Below are 14,498 nucleotides of genomic sequence, written 5' to 3' on the forward strand. Positions count from 1 at the left end.
TGACCTGGTTTTCACTTCTCTGCTATGGGCGATGAAGCTACATGGTACTTAATTTCTAATGACTTTCCTCATATCAGGCTAAGCATTCTCTTCCTTTCACCCCCAAAGGACTGAACAATAAGGATTCTTGTGATGTGAGCAAGGAGAGATATATGTAGCAACAGCTACTGAACCTACACGCTGCACCTAGCTGCTCCCCTTCTCGCTTATCATGGTGTTTGGTGTTGGTGGCTTTCAAGTTGCTAATTGTTAATTTAACACACAGATCTTCATCTTTTCATTTGGATATGTCTGTAGCTAGAGTATGTGTATCACCTATACAAGGGGTATGACAGTGTTGTATTCAAGCTTAGGTTTTTGTCAGTTTTGATACAGTTTTGTGTTTGTTTTAGTGCATGGATAAAGGCATGTTTAAACTAGTCCTCATCTTTTCCCCAAGGTATAGTTTTGCATTTTTATAATCATTTATAACTGAAGTGTTGGCGGAAATCTTTCAGGCATGAGTATTTAATAAGTTAAGATCTAGTAACACTGTTCACTGTTACAGTCCATTTGCCTAGAAAATCCTACCAGGTTTTTCCTTGAATAAGCAAGTAAGATCTCTTGCTTTTCCCCGGTTTTGCATAAGTTTTGACACCATATCCACTGAAAAAGTGCGTAAGTCAGGTTAGGAAAAGTGTGTTTGCCTTGTGGAATTTTTGTCATTATCTAGAGTGTATGTATGTACATGTGGATCCTGTAATTTTCGTGCCTTCAGAGTTCTCATTAAGGTCATCCCGCTGCAGAGGTTAAAGTTTGATTCATACTTTATAGCGAGTTGTCTCTGGTACAACCTCTCAGCCCATTGATTTGCCATGATATTTTTATGCTATAACTGTAGCAAAAGGAGAAAACATTTAAGGAGAAATATTTTAAGAATTGTAGATGTACTTTTCATCTTTTGGACACAAACTGGTACAGCAAAGGGGAGAAAAGTCAGCATAACGTGACCAGTCATCTCTAAGTTGTCGATGGAGCATAGTTTGAGAACATCTGGACTGTTAAATACACCTCTTGAACTTTTATTGATCAGTTCCTTGGGCTGCCAGCCATGAAGTATATTTTTAGATACTTGCAGCAAATCTTACTGCGTGTGAAAGAATGCCAAATCCATAGTTTGTCAACTGCTGTTTTTCAGTAGGTAGGGAAAAAGGATTTTGGTTTGAGTTAAATAGTTAATTTGCTGCTGCATTGCAGACTGCAGTTTGTACAGCTATACCTGAGTTAGCTTTAAACTAGGCAGCCTGGCAACTAGTATCAAAGTCCAGCTGCAGCAGTGCTAGCTCAGCATGAGCTGCTATAATCCTCTCTAATCCGAAGAGGAAAACTATTGGCCTGGACACAGTAAAGCAATCTCTTCTTTCAGTAAGCCATTTCCTCTAAAAGCAGAGGGGGGAAGAATGTGTGTGTGTGTTAATTTTTATGGCTCGTGTTTTACCATATTTTTTTTTAGAAGAAAAAAAGGAGGCATAGTAGTTTAATGGAAAAGGAACAGGTTGACTTCTTATATGGGTGCAAGTTTGATGCATGCTACAATTACGTATCACACTACAGCATGGGTATTCCTTGGGACTTCTGAAATGGGACATGCTCTTGTTGAAAGTAGGAGAAATTAGTTCTGCCCTATAAATGTGTGCTCTGTCTGCCATCTGCAGCAGTACACAAGTTAGTGGTAAGATGCTTTAAAAGTGCACAGCTGCCTGAACTGATCTAAACTCATTGATTGTTGTAGTCCCACGTGTGTTCTGCTCTTGGATGAGGGTACGCTGTGTTTTGGCCTGCCTGTACTTGGCAGATTATTTTTCTAGTCTTTACTGCCCAACACTTCTGAGTATTCTCTGAAGTTCATTATGCTTCGTTTGGACACCTGTCTGTTTTGTGCTTAGTAGAAGAGTGTTTCTGTATTACCAGCTGTTAAAGAAGGGGAATGTGCATTAAAAAAAATTACTTGTTAATGGAGTATTTTTTCAAAAACTTGTTCATCTTTGATTCAAGACAGACATTTTTGTGTCCTGAGGCATTCCCTGTTTCTCATGCTGTCTATCCTTCAATTTTTCCTAAAAGATCCTATCTTCAGTATCGCAATAAGTATCATAGGTCTGTTAAACCAACCTATATTTATAAGCTATTTAGTATATACCTGTTCAAAACTGTGTGATCTTATTACTGCAAACATTGTCTCAGATTAAGTACTTTGGAGCAGGGTTCATGTCACTTTAAAAAATACCTTCTAAAGTACCTAACGTGTCTCTAAGTTGCATGTGAATAACAAAAGTATGTGCCAATTTTTCTTGCCCTGAAAGACTGTTCATTCTAGGACCTTAAAAATCATAGAATTCTGATTGTCATCTTGGTATCTTTCCCATCTCAATCTTGCAGTGAAGTTTGCAGTGGATGCCTTTGACGACTCTCAGTGAGAACAGATGCTTGATGCCATCTGAAAGCTTTGTCCTGCGTTTTTCAGATGTTGTAAACTCAACAGGCCATGAACTGTCAGTTGTCGACATCATGTTTGAAATCAGTATATTGAGAGTGAGAAGGATAACACAAGAGTATAACAGTTTTATTAAGGATCAGTGTTTTGGAGCTATGAAGGTTAGAAATGAATGATCACAAGGTATTGCCTCTTTAAACCCCTTATTGGTCTTTGCAGCAAGCAGTTTTTCTCATTTCTACTGCTTTTTTTACAGTGTCAAGTGCAGTAAATCTTTGACCTGAGGCCAGTATAATCTTAATTCCTTGCAGATACTCTTGTTTTATTGGAGAATTTGTATTGATTTTGCAGTCTTTTATATTTCTGATTCAAACAAGACTTTAAAGCAAAATTAATTTTATTTTTGGAAGATTTTATATATGTGTTTAAAAAAAACCCCAACAACCTACACTTACAATACTGGAGGCTTTTCTTTGTATTGGGAAGTGGCATTTTTCACCGACTGAGTGCCAGACCAAAAGTCAGAAACATGAGTTCTAATCCAGACCCTGGTACCTATTTGCTATGTGGTCTTGCGCTTTGGGTTTAGTTAGTGAGTATGTACTCATTAGTTTACTTAAATTTTATTGAAAGTCCTAGTCAGTCTTTGGCTGGAGATTGATAAATTATTTAGCAGATAGTGATTGGGTTGGAGGGGTTAGTGCAATGTTGATGTAAAAATATTTCTGAAAAATTTCCAACAGTTTGACCAGCTCTTCATGTTCTTAATCCAGAAGCTAGTGCAGATACAGTTTCCTTGCTTTCATCTCTCTTTGGACACTTTTTTCTGAGTTTCCTACCTCCTAGAAACGTTAATGACTCTATCCTGGTAAAGTGGTTTGTTTTAAATTTTAATAAAGGTGAATTGATAAATCTTAACAGAAGTCTGTGTTTGCAGCTGTAACAGACAGTTCAGTTTCAAGCAGGTGGCTGGTATGTGTTATGGGTTTAAGAGCAAGAATGTGTTTTATTTATAATTTAGTGTTTGTTTAGTGTTTCGGGGCTTGCATTGGAGTATGGATCCCTTGCATAACCATTGCTTGAAAAACATCCTTTTATCTGATCAGTGTATTAGACAGAACCTCCTTATTGGATATGGATCATGGGACTTGAAGTACTAAATAAGGTACTACTAAAATAGAGCCGTGGAGGGTGGCAGAATGACTGCTATGTTGGGTCACACAGTAGTGCCCAAAGCTTTTCTGTCTGTATGGTGCCAATAGAGGCAGAATGCCCCTAACTTGCTTTGGTGGATGCTTAGAACAACAGCACAGAGTGTTGAAGAATAACAAAGATTTTTCTGTGGGCCGGTGTGATTGGGTTGTCATGTTTTCTTTATGATCTTCTGTTTTAAAGAAAATAGTGAGCAAACAAAGCTTTTTCAAATACACCTGCTTTACATGTTCCCTGGACTGAACTCCACGATATCAGTCTGTTGCATAAACTTGTCTGTTGTACATTTCTCCAGCAGACACTGTCATGTGTGAGAAGTGTTCACAGAAAACTATTGCATCTCCTTTAATAAATGTTTGTTATAATTATTTAATACACAGGCAAAAGCAACTGTGGTATGATTCAGAGTTAGTGCCAGGCATTTTAAATGAGAATAACTTTTCTCAATTGGTTCATCTCCCCAGCTCTTTTCATCTGTAAATAAACAACTACAGTTCCATATTTAAAGAGCAGCCTAGGAATTAACATACATGACTTTTAGTTGAAAATACATGTGACTTCTTATGCTATTTGTTTGTTCCCATTTTGCTATGATTTGGTAAGTATTGAGTAGAACAATTACTGAAAAGCTTACTTTTGGAATTGCCAGAGAAGCTGAAGCCAGCTCCCTGTCTGTGCAATGTTTCCTGTACTTTCTTGTTGCATTGTCAGTGACAGCAAAATCCTCATTGGGCTCTGCAGCACCTCTGGGGTTCTTGGTGCCACTTCAGGAAGACCAGCTCTGAGGTGAGGGTCCTCTGCATTTCTGTTAGATTCATCAGCTGCTTTCCCTTATCTTTGTATCTTATCACTATGCTATCTTTATGATCAATACTTCTCTAAGGCAGGGAAGTACTCTTAATTTTTTAAAAATTTTTTTTTTTTCCCCTCTCCTTGAAGGGAGAACTGGTCCAGGAAGTCATGGTGTAGTCCTGTGAAAGTGCTTGGGCACCTGAAGTGGCATGCAGGCACTGAAGTCCAAACAGCTGAAGCAGCATCACAGCATTAACACTTCTGTTTGAACCATAGCATGAATTTTATCTGCCTCTAACGTATTGAAGTATTGTTCTTATTGCTCAGTGCCTCTCACTAATGTTCTGCTGGGGTCTTAGTTGATTATCGTGGTCAACTGTGGTGGTGCTCAGTTTTACCATGTGTCTTTAAGGCCCTGATTCAAAGTGCATTACAGAAGCCTGTGAGGGAATGCAGAAGTAAATTTTAAATCTGAATCCCAGAGTACCATCCTCATTGCTTTACAACGTGGATTTCTTAGTATGTTAGCAGTGGCCCCAAATTAGTGTGCCACAGTGAAAACTGTTTCTCTGCTCACAGTGTTAAATCACAATAAGATTAACTTCCTAGTGAAGAGTAAACTTTGTGAGCCCTTAGCAACTGAGAATTTAATCTCAAGTTTCTCTGTGATACCGATGCTATTGGTGGAAGAGCATAAGCTGACAGTTCCCCACTTTAAAACAAAGGGAGTTCACGGGTAGGTGTTCCTGCGCTCTTTGGAATTTATTCAGTAGCTTGTGGTGTCCTCCATTTATTCATATGACAAGAGTATCAGTCCTCTGTTCTTGCAGGGTTTAAAAGAGATGAGGGCTGGGCAGGGATGGTGATGTTGCTTATGTATTCTTGAAGGGGGAAAAAGATCAGTTTAGCGTTTTTACTTCCCATGTGTGATGTATTATATGACCAGTAGCTGAATGCATTCTAATATGTATTTATATGAATAAAAAAAATAGCTTCATCCTGCAGAAAAAATTCTGTATGCCTGTACAGAGCAAATACTTTTCAACACTTTCAGAAACTACTCCTCTTGCATACCTCAGTGATCCTTCTTGTATTCCATACAAAATAACTACTGAATCAATTACCTCTAGTAAAAAAGTTCTGAAAACCTAATGTTTACATTAAAGTTCAAAAAAATAAATTTTTTTTCTAAGTAGAAAAACTAGAGCTTCAAAGTTCCAAAGCATATATTTAGGTACAGATAGTGCCTGAAATTATTATTTTAAAATGAACATACTATTTTTTAAGCTCAAAAATATCTACTTTAAATGCACAATTTAAGGTAGACGTAAAAGTGTAATTGTTCATGAGGTATATCGTTTATAGTCGTATATTGAACCAGACCTTGGGGGTGTTGGCTTTTTGCTGTGTGAATTCTTTATCAGGCCATATGCTGGGATTTGGCTGCAACAGGTGTCAAACCAGATCCTGTCCCTTCTCTCTCCATGCACTTTGTTGCTGTGCTGCTTATCATAGAATGGTTTGGGTTGGAAGAGACCTTTAAAGGTCATCTAGTCCAACCCTCCTGCAATGAGCAGGGACATCTTCAACTAGATGAACTTTTGAAGAGACTATGCAAGTTTCTGCTTTTTCTTTCCCCTTTATACTTGGTAGGATCAGGGAAATTATGCTAACCCTTGCACTGTAGTTACTTTTTGCTGCAGGACAAAGGGCAAGCAGTTTCTATCCTGTTTCCAGGACCGGTGGGAAGAACTATTTGCTCTCTTACCTATGCAGTTCGCAGCAGACAGTCTAGGCAGACTCCAAACATACACTAGCCATGTGTGTCTCCTCTGTGATGTTGTCTTCCAGACTTCAATTAGAAGTTAGGGGGGAAGGTGCAGGCTTGGCTACTAAATGTGGAAATTACTGGCCAGTTGACATGGCTGCATTGGGTGGGCTACTTCCTCCAGATTGTACGTAGGACTGCCAGGGCTGGGCCTGCTTCCTCACAGCTTGGACCGAGTCCCTCACCATCAGTATTTTGTGGCAGAAGCCTGGCCTATAATATCTAGTAAATGCATTCCATCACCTGCTGAGGGAGTCAGGGTTATACAGTTAAATGCACTAGCTGTATATTAAAATAATGACTATCAGTATGCTGCATGCTATGATAAGGCAGTTAAATCTTGCATTATAGGCTCCCAGTGGTCAGGAAATATTTTCCCAGCCACGAACAGTACAACTGTTGTGTCCCCATGCACTGTGTGAAATAACTTTCTTCTAAAGTACCAGACAGGATGTGAATTCAAGAATTTTATTAGCTGTCTGATCTTGCAGAGTGAGGTTTACCCTGTATGCATCACCAGGATGAAATACTGCAGCTATTTGTAAAATTGCAATCAAAACAGCTGGACAATTTGTTTCTAAAAGCTACATTACAAAGCATAGCGCTGTTTGGGAGAAGAGCAATGTATTTCACATCAATGGGCTAATTATTATATACTTGCTTTTAAGATACACAGTAAAGCAATAAATTCATATAAATTTACTGCATTTTGTCTGGAATGTTGCCCACAATACTTATCAGGAATGACAGAACGTAGGTATTTCTCAAATATATATTTGTAGTATAATTGGTTCTTATCATAAAATCTTTAGTTCCAGATGCTGGTTTTGACTTGTCTAATAGCTTGACTGGATTTAGTACCAGTCTGCTTGCGTTTGTTTTGATTCTGTGCTGCTGATTAAGAGACACAGAATTGGTCTAAAGAACTTTCTTCTCAGTCTCCTTCTGATATAGGAATATAATATTTACAGGCCTCACAGAGCCATAATTGGTAAGATGCATTGAAATCCTCAGCTCCAAGACAATAAGTAAATGCCAAGAATTCTCATGAGGTTTTCTCTGTACTTTCCCCCATTCTTATTGTAGTGTTGTGAATCTTTTGTATTTTGGTTGACATTAGCTCCTCTAGAAAATTAGAGAATACTTTTGAAATTTTCTAAAGGTGTTTCAATCCAGAATCTATTAGGCCTAGCATTCTAAAGAAAATAATAATTAATAGCTTAAGGAAGAGTCTTGAGGCTGAAGTCTAATGGCTGAAAGGTAATCTTCAAGTTACATTAATCTAAGGCTATGGGCAAATACTCAAGCTTGTGTTTATTAGAAGGTTAACCTCCAAGTAAGATGAGCAGCAGATATGGTGGATGGAAATTAAATGTAGTGAGTTTTAACCATTTTCATGGCAGACAGGGGGTGACCCTAGTACTTTCACATGACTAAGTGTCCCCTAAGACAGGCTGACAGTGTCATCCCCCTGAATTGAGACATACATTGTACTGAGGGATATCTCAAAGCGGGTTGACTCAGTATTTGTGTTACTCTTGTCACTAGTGTTAAAAGCCCGAGTGAAATTCGTCCAAATAAATTTTGCTGTCGGATTCAAATGGACTTGTATTTTTACCTCAAAAACCATTAGCAGACTGCAAAAAACTAAGTGCATGTGTGATTAACTCAAATCTAATCAGAGAAGACCTGCCAGGTATGTATATAGGACTAAAAACATTCATTCTAGCATGTTGAAAGCGTATGTATTTTTTCTTTACTATTCCAAAGAGTGGCTGGACCTATTTTGCTTGGCCTGAAAACAGAAGTCTTGGCTGCAGGTCTCTGGTTAGTGACTTTTCACTGCAGTTCCAGGGAATAAGAAAAAGAGAACTAGAAGCAAAATCCCAGAGTTGATTCTTGACAGACACAAGCAAACCAAACTTCTTTGAAACTAAATTGGTACTTGCTTTGCTTCCAATAGTGATAATTTGGCTTAATATGACTCAGGTTAGTGTCATCCCCAAATATTTAAAATTCAGAAATGGGATTGTTGTTAGCCAAACAAATAAAAACCCAACTTTGGGTTTCAATTTAATATTTTAATATTTAATCCAAGGGAGATTGGAGGTTTTTTATTTTGAGAACCAGAATTCGTGGCACAAAGTCTTGGTTGGGTTGGGGGGCGAGTGCCTGTGTTATGAAATGTGTCCAAATGATCTTCTAACCATGTGCTGGCTGAGCCCAGGGTCATTTAGTTTCCCAGACTGGAAAAAACCCAGATGTTTTCAGTCCAGTGGAGCTGTTGATGCCAGGCTTGTTCCTATCAATGTGTGCAGTGGCACATCGCAAAAGCTAACTAATAATGAGCTTTCCAACTGTGAGCCCAGCAGCAGTATCAACACAGCATCCTGCCAGAGCTATTTATCCATGCCCATGGTCCCTGTTTAGTATCCTTGTGCTGGGCTGTAAAGAGAGATCATGTCACTAGGAGACACGTCTGGTCTAAGTGGTGCTGCTTTGTATGTGTAGATATGACCTCACTTTTTCTCAAATGAAAGTACCATCTTCAGCAGTTGGAGCCATAAGCAGAGCACGAGATGTTGAGACATGCTGTAAAATAGTGTAAGCTGGCAGCCTCGTGCCTAATGCTTATGTGGTTTCCCTGCTTATTAAAGCAGGCCCAAACTTCGAAGACTAGACAAGTCTGTAAAGGGACCTTTTAAATATGTGATTGCTCTCTTTTGTTTGTTCTCTGGACTTGAGAGCCCTATAGTGGCGGGGGAGGGTGGGGGTTCTTCCACTTCAACCACATTGGGAAGCTATAGAGAACAACTGTTGGGATCACCAATTTATTACAGCTAAATGGGGGCAGTTTGTAAAAGTAAGGTAAATAGCAAGCTTGGAGAGTTACTCCAGAGTAAGAGATCAAATGAGTACCCTTGCTGAACGAGAGCATGTTCTTTATTAAGGAGCTAGGAGCAAACTTTCTATTTGGGTAGCCTTGACAGTTACTCAGTTCTTCCAGATTTTTGAGATGCCATATTGCTCCCGTTATTTGCCATAGTGTTAAAATTTGGCAAGCAGAAGGCCCTCAATCCAGAGAAGTGCCTTTTCTTTGCCCCATGACATCTTCACAATTAGCTACATTGTGGATTGCTGCAGTACCTGCTGGACATGTGCCTTTTCTGGAAAATGTTGGTAGTGTATCAGAACAACTGAATTTCAACAGTGCCAGTATGCACTGTGTAGCCTGAACTTGAACAAGAGCCCAAAGGAGCTGTCATGGCAGCCCTGGTATGTGTTGAAAGCATATTCATGCTGGAGTGTTAGTGTGTCACCGAACACTGTTTGTAGACCTGCTACATAGCCCCCGCCCTCTCTCCCCAGTTTCTAGGTGAAGAGATAGCAGAGGGAAGGAGCATGAGTGGAGTTTTTTCATAACCATCCCAAACAGAGCAGTTCCTCCTGTTTGTTTCTGTCTGGAAGTACCATGTGCTGCACATCTGCAAGCTCCTTGGAAGAGGGTGGGCTTGACTGGGCTTTCTCCTGGGAGTTTGTATTGGTCTAGCCCTCCTCTAAAGGCTTTCTTCCAGCTAGCGTTATTTGTACTGTGGTCCAAATTTGCAGTATTGAAAAGTTCAAGATTCGACCAATGATCATGATGTATTTGTGGAGAGATTATGATTGTGCACAAGATCATTTTTCTCCTTTTTGGCCTGTCTAAACTTCTCTCTAGAAAGTATGAGCTATACTTATGAATAATGAGACAGTCTTTAGTTACATGATTACATGCTCTTTTTTTCCCCAAACAGCATTCTGCTTAATTTCAGCATACAGGATGATCCCACAAGGGGATAGAATTATGGCTGCATGAGCAAGTTCAAATCTACCGTTTCCTAATTTCTGAATGCCTGATTTTTTCCAGTCTAAATACCTTTCCTGTGATGGAGGGTTTTTTCCTTTTTTTAATGTGATGTATTTAAAAACTTTACTGTAGATCCCTCCATAAAAAAGATGCAAAATTCAATGTCCCTTCTGCCTTGAAATAAAAAGCTCTATCTCTTGTACCTCTTTCCTTTTTTGGATACTGCATGGGAATGTTAAAGCTATGAATGGAATTGGGAATCTGCAGTGTTAAAATAATATGTTAAAATAATGTGTTAAAAATAATAGTAGTTAAATAGTGTTAAAATAACATCACATGTACTTGACTTGTTAAGGAAGTTAATTTGCTGTTTGTCTCCTGTGTGGCATTTCTGTATTCATTATCTTTTGACAAATCTAATTCTTTTATTTTGAAAAACAAATAAAGGCTGTATTCCTTATCCACCTATACAGAGCCATATAAACAAATACTTTATCAAACTCTTGGCTTAAATAAAAGTGGGCTTAGGGAGGGTCAGTTTAATCAAATGAAATTTTAATTTTTTATCACAATAAGAACCTGTTCACCCATTAGGGGAAAAAAGAAAAAATAATTTTGTTCAACCTGAAGTGAAGCAAGGAAGTGCAGGGACCTCTCCTACCGGAGTTTTTCAGGGTTTCCCCTTCAAAAGTGCAGGTTGTTGGATTTCTGAAGGAAACAGTTTTGACATACATGACCAATAAAACTTTCTAAATGGAGATGTGTAGAGCTGGTTAAAATTTTCACAGAGAGGTTAAAACAAAAAACAGTTGTCAGAACTGTCAGGTTGTGATCCCAGGGAGCCTAGTTTCAGTTCTTGAAGAAATGTGACTTGCACTGGTAGAGGTGAGTGATCACGTCATGTTCATGCTGATCATCAGGGTGATATCAATGGTGTTAATCACAAAAGAAATTTGGCTAGTCTAATTCACAAGAGCTAAATGTAGCTACTCCTAAATCACACTTCCCCTTCCTCTTTGAAAGCTTCTGAGTTAGGCGTTTCCCCTACTCCTATTTCAAATTATACCCTCTTTCCCTTTCTGTTTTTCTGGATAGCTCCACGACGTCCTTAGGATTGCCCAGTAGGAACCTTATTGGCCATCATTTACATTTGAGCTTTAGACTGTAAAAGAATTTTAATTTCTAGGCTTGAAAATAAGGACATAACTTGTTTGCACAAAGGAAACAAAATTCCATTTCCTGATGTGTACTAGATTCAGAATAAAAAGCTCCAGTGTGACACAGAAGGCGGAAAAACCCCACACAGAAGCCCTTTTCATTTCCCCCGCTTCCTCAATCTGTTAAGCATTTTCAGGTTGGGTGCTTACTCCAGTTGAATATTGCCAATGGCTCAACACATTATCTTTGATTTGAGTATTTCTGATCTTAAGTATTTCTCTCCTGTGCCATTTGTTTCTGTGGTTGTGTCCACAGTGCACTGCCCTACCCTGTCTGTTTTGCTGACATAACTATTTTTGGAGTTGTACTATGACCTGTATCAGCGAAGCCATCCTGCTTTTTAAAAAAAAAAGTGCAGGAAAAGAAAAATAATTTTGTTGTTGCTGATTAAAATGCCAAATCAGTTTCCTGGTCCAGCTCACAGTAATGGCCCATGGGCAGGTGCATGGCTATGGCATGGGCAGAGGAAGGAGCAGAAGCTGGGTAAGAATACCAAAAACCTGCAGTGCAGCTAACAGCAATGTTTCCTCTAAGTGTGGCCTGTTGCATTTGCTTTGAGTGCAAACTGTGAGCCTGTCCATGTGTCTAAGCCGCTGTTGGGGGCCTGTGTGGAAGAATCCTTAGTTAGAAGAACATGTCAGAATTTGGATTTGTAGCTACTTGTAAGTACCTAAACTCAGATGTTTCAGTTAGTGTCTGTATTTTGTACAGGAGCTTACAGCTTCATGATAATACTCCTCAGAACGTGAGCAAATATGAAAAACAGCTTGAACCACGTGGTCTTGACTTCAGCTCAGCTAAACAGGGTGCAAGTTAGTAGGGACTTTGGTGCAAAAGGCTTAAATTAAACCTTCTTCCTGCCCATTGTGGCATGTATTTTGTAAGACTGTGCTTAAACCAATGCTAAAAGTCATGGTTTTCATGCACAAGTGGAGTACAGATTTTTTTTTTAAGGTTGCTCTTGGGGTTTTGTTTTGTTTTTCTTTTAGCTTAGTGTTTAGTGTTTGTACATACGCTCTATCTCACATGTGCTACGCTTTAACATATGCTTTCCAAACTGTTCTATGCTTTGTGTTATTTAAGCTGGACTTTATCTCCTTATTAGCAAGCTACAGTCAAGGTGTGGTGACTGACAATAGGTAGTTGATCTAAACATTAACAAATTAACTCGGGCAGGATGCGTGCTGGGCAAGGGCAGCAGCATGAACCTTTGCTCAACTATAGCGCATGACCCCACTTCTCAACCTGCATGATTCTGAGCATAACCCATGAACTGTGAAGCAGTTTCTTGCCAGTGCCTCCACGGAGGAGGGGGTGAAAGAAATCATAATCAAGCAAAGGGTACCTTGCAAAAGCTTTGAGGAACACTGGCATGTGTAATACCTGTGCAAAGAACAGAGGAAAGCTGAAGGGCTTGGAAGGCAAGTGCAGCACTTCTTAACCACTTTGAAGGTCTTGCCTCAGAAAGAGCTTAGTGAACTGGGTGAAACTTCCTTCACCTACTCCAGAGGGGTGAAGAGCTGAGTCAGCTTTGCTGAGATTTGAACTATGATCCTGCACATTTTAAGCTGGGCTACTAGTCTACAAACTCGTCTCTGTACAGAGAACCAGATGCAGAAATATGCTTCCCGTCAGATTGCACTGTCCTTTTGGTACACACAAGACAGTATGTCAGTCATTTAGACCAGTGAATGTTTCTGGTTTTTATACCACTTCAAAGCTTGCACTAGAAACTCTTTGGGACAATTCTTTCCTTTCTGTCATATCCCCTTTTTAAACGAATTCTGTTTAGCTTGGGAAACTGTGCTCTTTCTACAGCCATCTCACCTTGAAAACACACCACACAACAAATAGAATCGCTGAACTCTCACAAAATGGACATTACTCATACTCATATGGTAACTCAGCATGCACCGTGTGCTGTTTGGTCTCAGTTCCAAGAAGTGGAAAAAAAAAAACCAAACCAACCCTGGAACTGTTAACTATTTCCCTCAGATAAGACCATGAGAGATGAGGCTTTTTTGTCTACCGAGCACTGAGTGGGATAGGTGTGGAAGGGGCTGTAAGGAAAGTTTCCACTTTCGGGTGGTGGATGGAATACCCAAAGGTTGCCCTCTGCCCCCGCCTGTCTCTGTTGGTAGGGAGGAGAGCCACATCATTGCTCTTTGCCTATACTATATCCTATAGGAATGCAAGCGAGAGATAAGTGCAGAAGACTGAAATCACCCTGCTGTTCCTTGTTGCCTTTAAACACCACTCAGTTGCACAGAAACTTCCTGTGGAAGTTGGAATTGTTTTATGCTGCTATAAAAGTTTTTTTTTTAAGGCAGTTTTGAACGTAACAGATAGATGAGGTGGAGTGGATGGAAAGAATAAGTTTCTGCAAAATATCAGTATATGTTAAGACATTTCTGTTGCTTGCAAAAAGCCTAGAAAGAAGCATGAATCATAGTAATCCCTTTAGGATATAGATATACACAACCTATTACGTCCGTTTTGAAGGTTTCAGTTGTGCTGCCCTCTTACTGCACATATTAACTACTTGTCTTTTTAATTCATTAAATCAGCTAATACGTTAGTCATCTGCACCGGAAATTACTCACTTTTTGCCACTTTTTCTCTCAGGAAGGCTCCACTGAGTCCTTTGGAGACTTGACTCCCTCTATCTCCTTTCAGGTCTCTTTCCACCGTTACTGGTCTCACCTTTGTGAGCGCCTTATGTCATGGTAACGATCCCTTCGGCTAAGGCGAGTTGGACTCTGCTCCCTGTGGAGCTATCAGAGGAGCTTGCTGCCCGGCTGCGAGTTGCTTCTTCAGGTGGTGAGCAAACTTTATCTGTAGAGCTGCCAACTCCAGTGAGAGGGAGCAGGTCTGGCTTATTGGTGTTGCCACTGGTCAGATCTGGTTGAGTTGTTAAAACAAAATTCTGTATGCATGTGAACGTTTTTCCAGCTTTAAAAAAAAAAAAAAAAAAAAAGACCGAGTGTATTCTGGAGAGGTAAATATTTCATGTTGATGTCCTATGTGTTGCTAGCCCCGCTGTTACGACTAATTTCCCTCAAAATCTTGAGATTAATCTAAAAGATAAGAATTTTTAAAAATCTAGCTGTACATTTTTTGTCATTGTT

General features: G+C 39.5%; 2 protein-coding genes across 5 annotated transcripts in view; one reads left to right on the forward strand and one right to left on the reverse strand.

Annotated features, from left to right (window-relative positions):
• The window catches only part of NRG4 (neuregulin 4), a 52,409-nt gene extending 38,356 nt beyond the window's left edge, over positions 1 to 14,053 (reverse strand). For all 3 annotated transcript variants that reach the window (XM_076348449.1, XM_076348451.1, XM_076348450.1), the window contains exon 1: positions 13,974 to 14,053. The gene's annotated coding sequence lies outside the window, so the exon portion shown is untranslated. The remainder of the gene's footprint in view (positions 1 to 13,973) is intronic.
• TMEM266 (transmembrane protein 266) overlaps positions 1 to 14,498 on the forward strand; it is an 89,272-nt gene that overhangs the window by 11,369 nt on the left and 63,405 nt on the right. The window contains exon 1 of one of the 2 annotated variants that reach the window (XM_076348445.1): positions 14,123 to 14,190. The exons of the other annotated variant lie outside the window; for it this stretch is intronic. The gene's annotated coding sequence lies outside the window, so the exon portion shown is untranslated. Of the gene's footprint in view, positions 1 to 14,122; positions 14,191 to 14,498 lie in introns of those variants that run through there. 2 annotated transcript variants of the gene reach the window in all.

This window comes from Aptenodytes patagonicus, chromosome 10, assembly GCF_965638725.1.
Source record: "Aptenodytes patagonicus chromosome 10, bAptPat1.pri.cur, whole genome shotgun sequence".
In the NCBI taxonomy this organism is placed as follows: domain Eukaryota; kingdom Metazoa; phylum Chordata; class Aves; order Sphenisciformes; family Spheniscidae; genus Aptenodytes; species Aptenodytes patagonicus.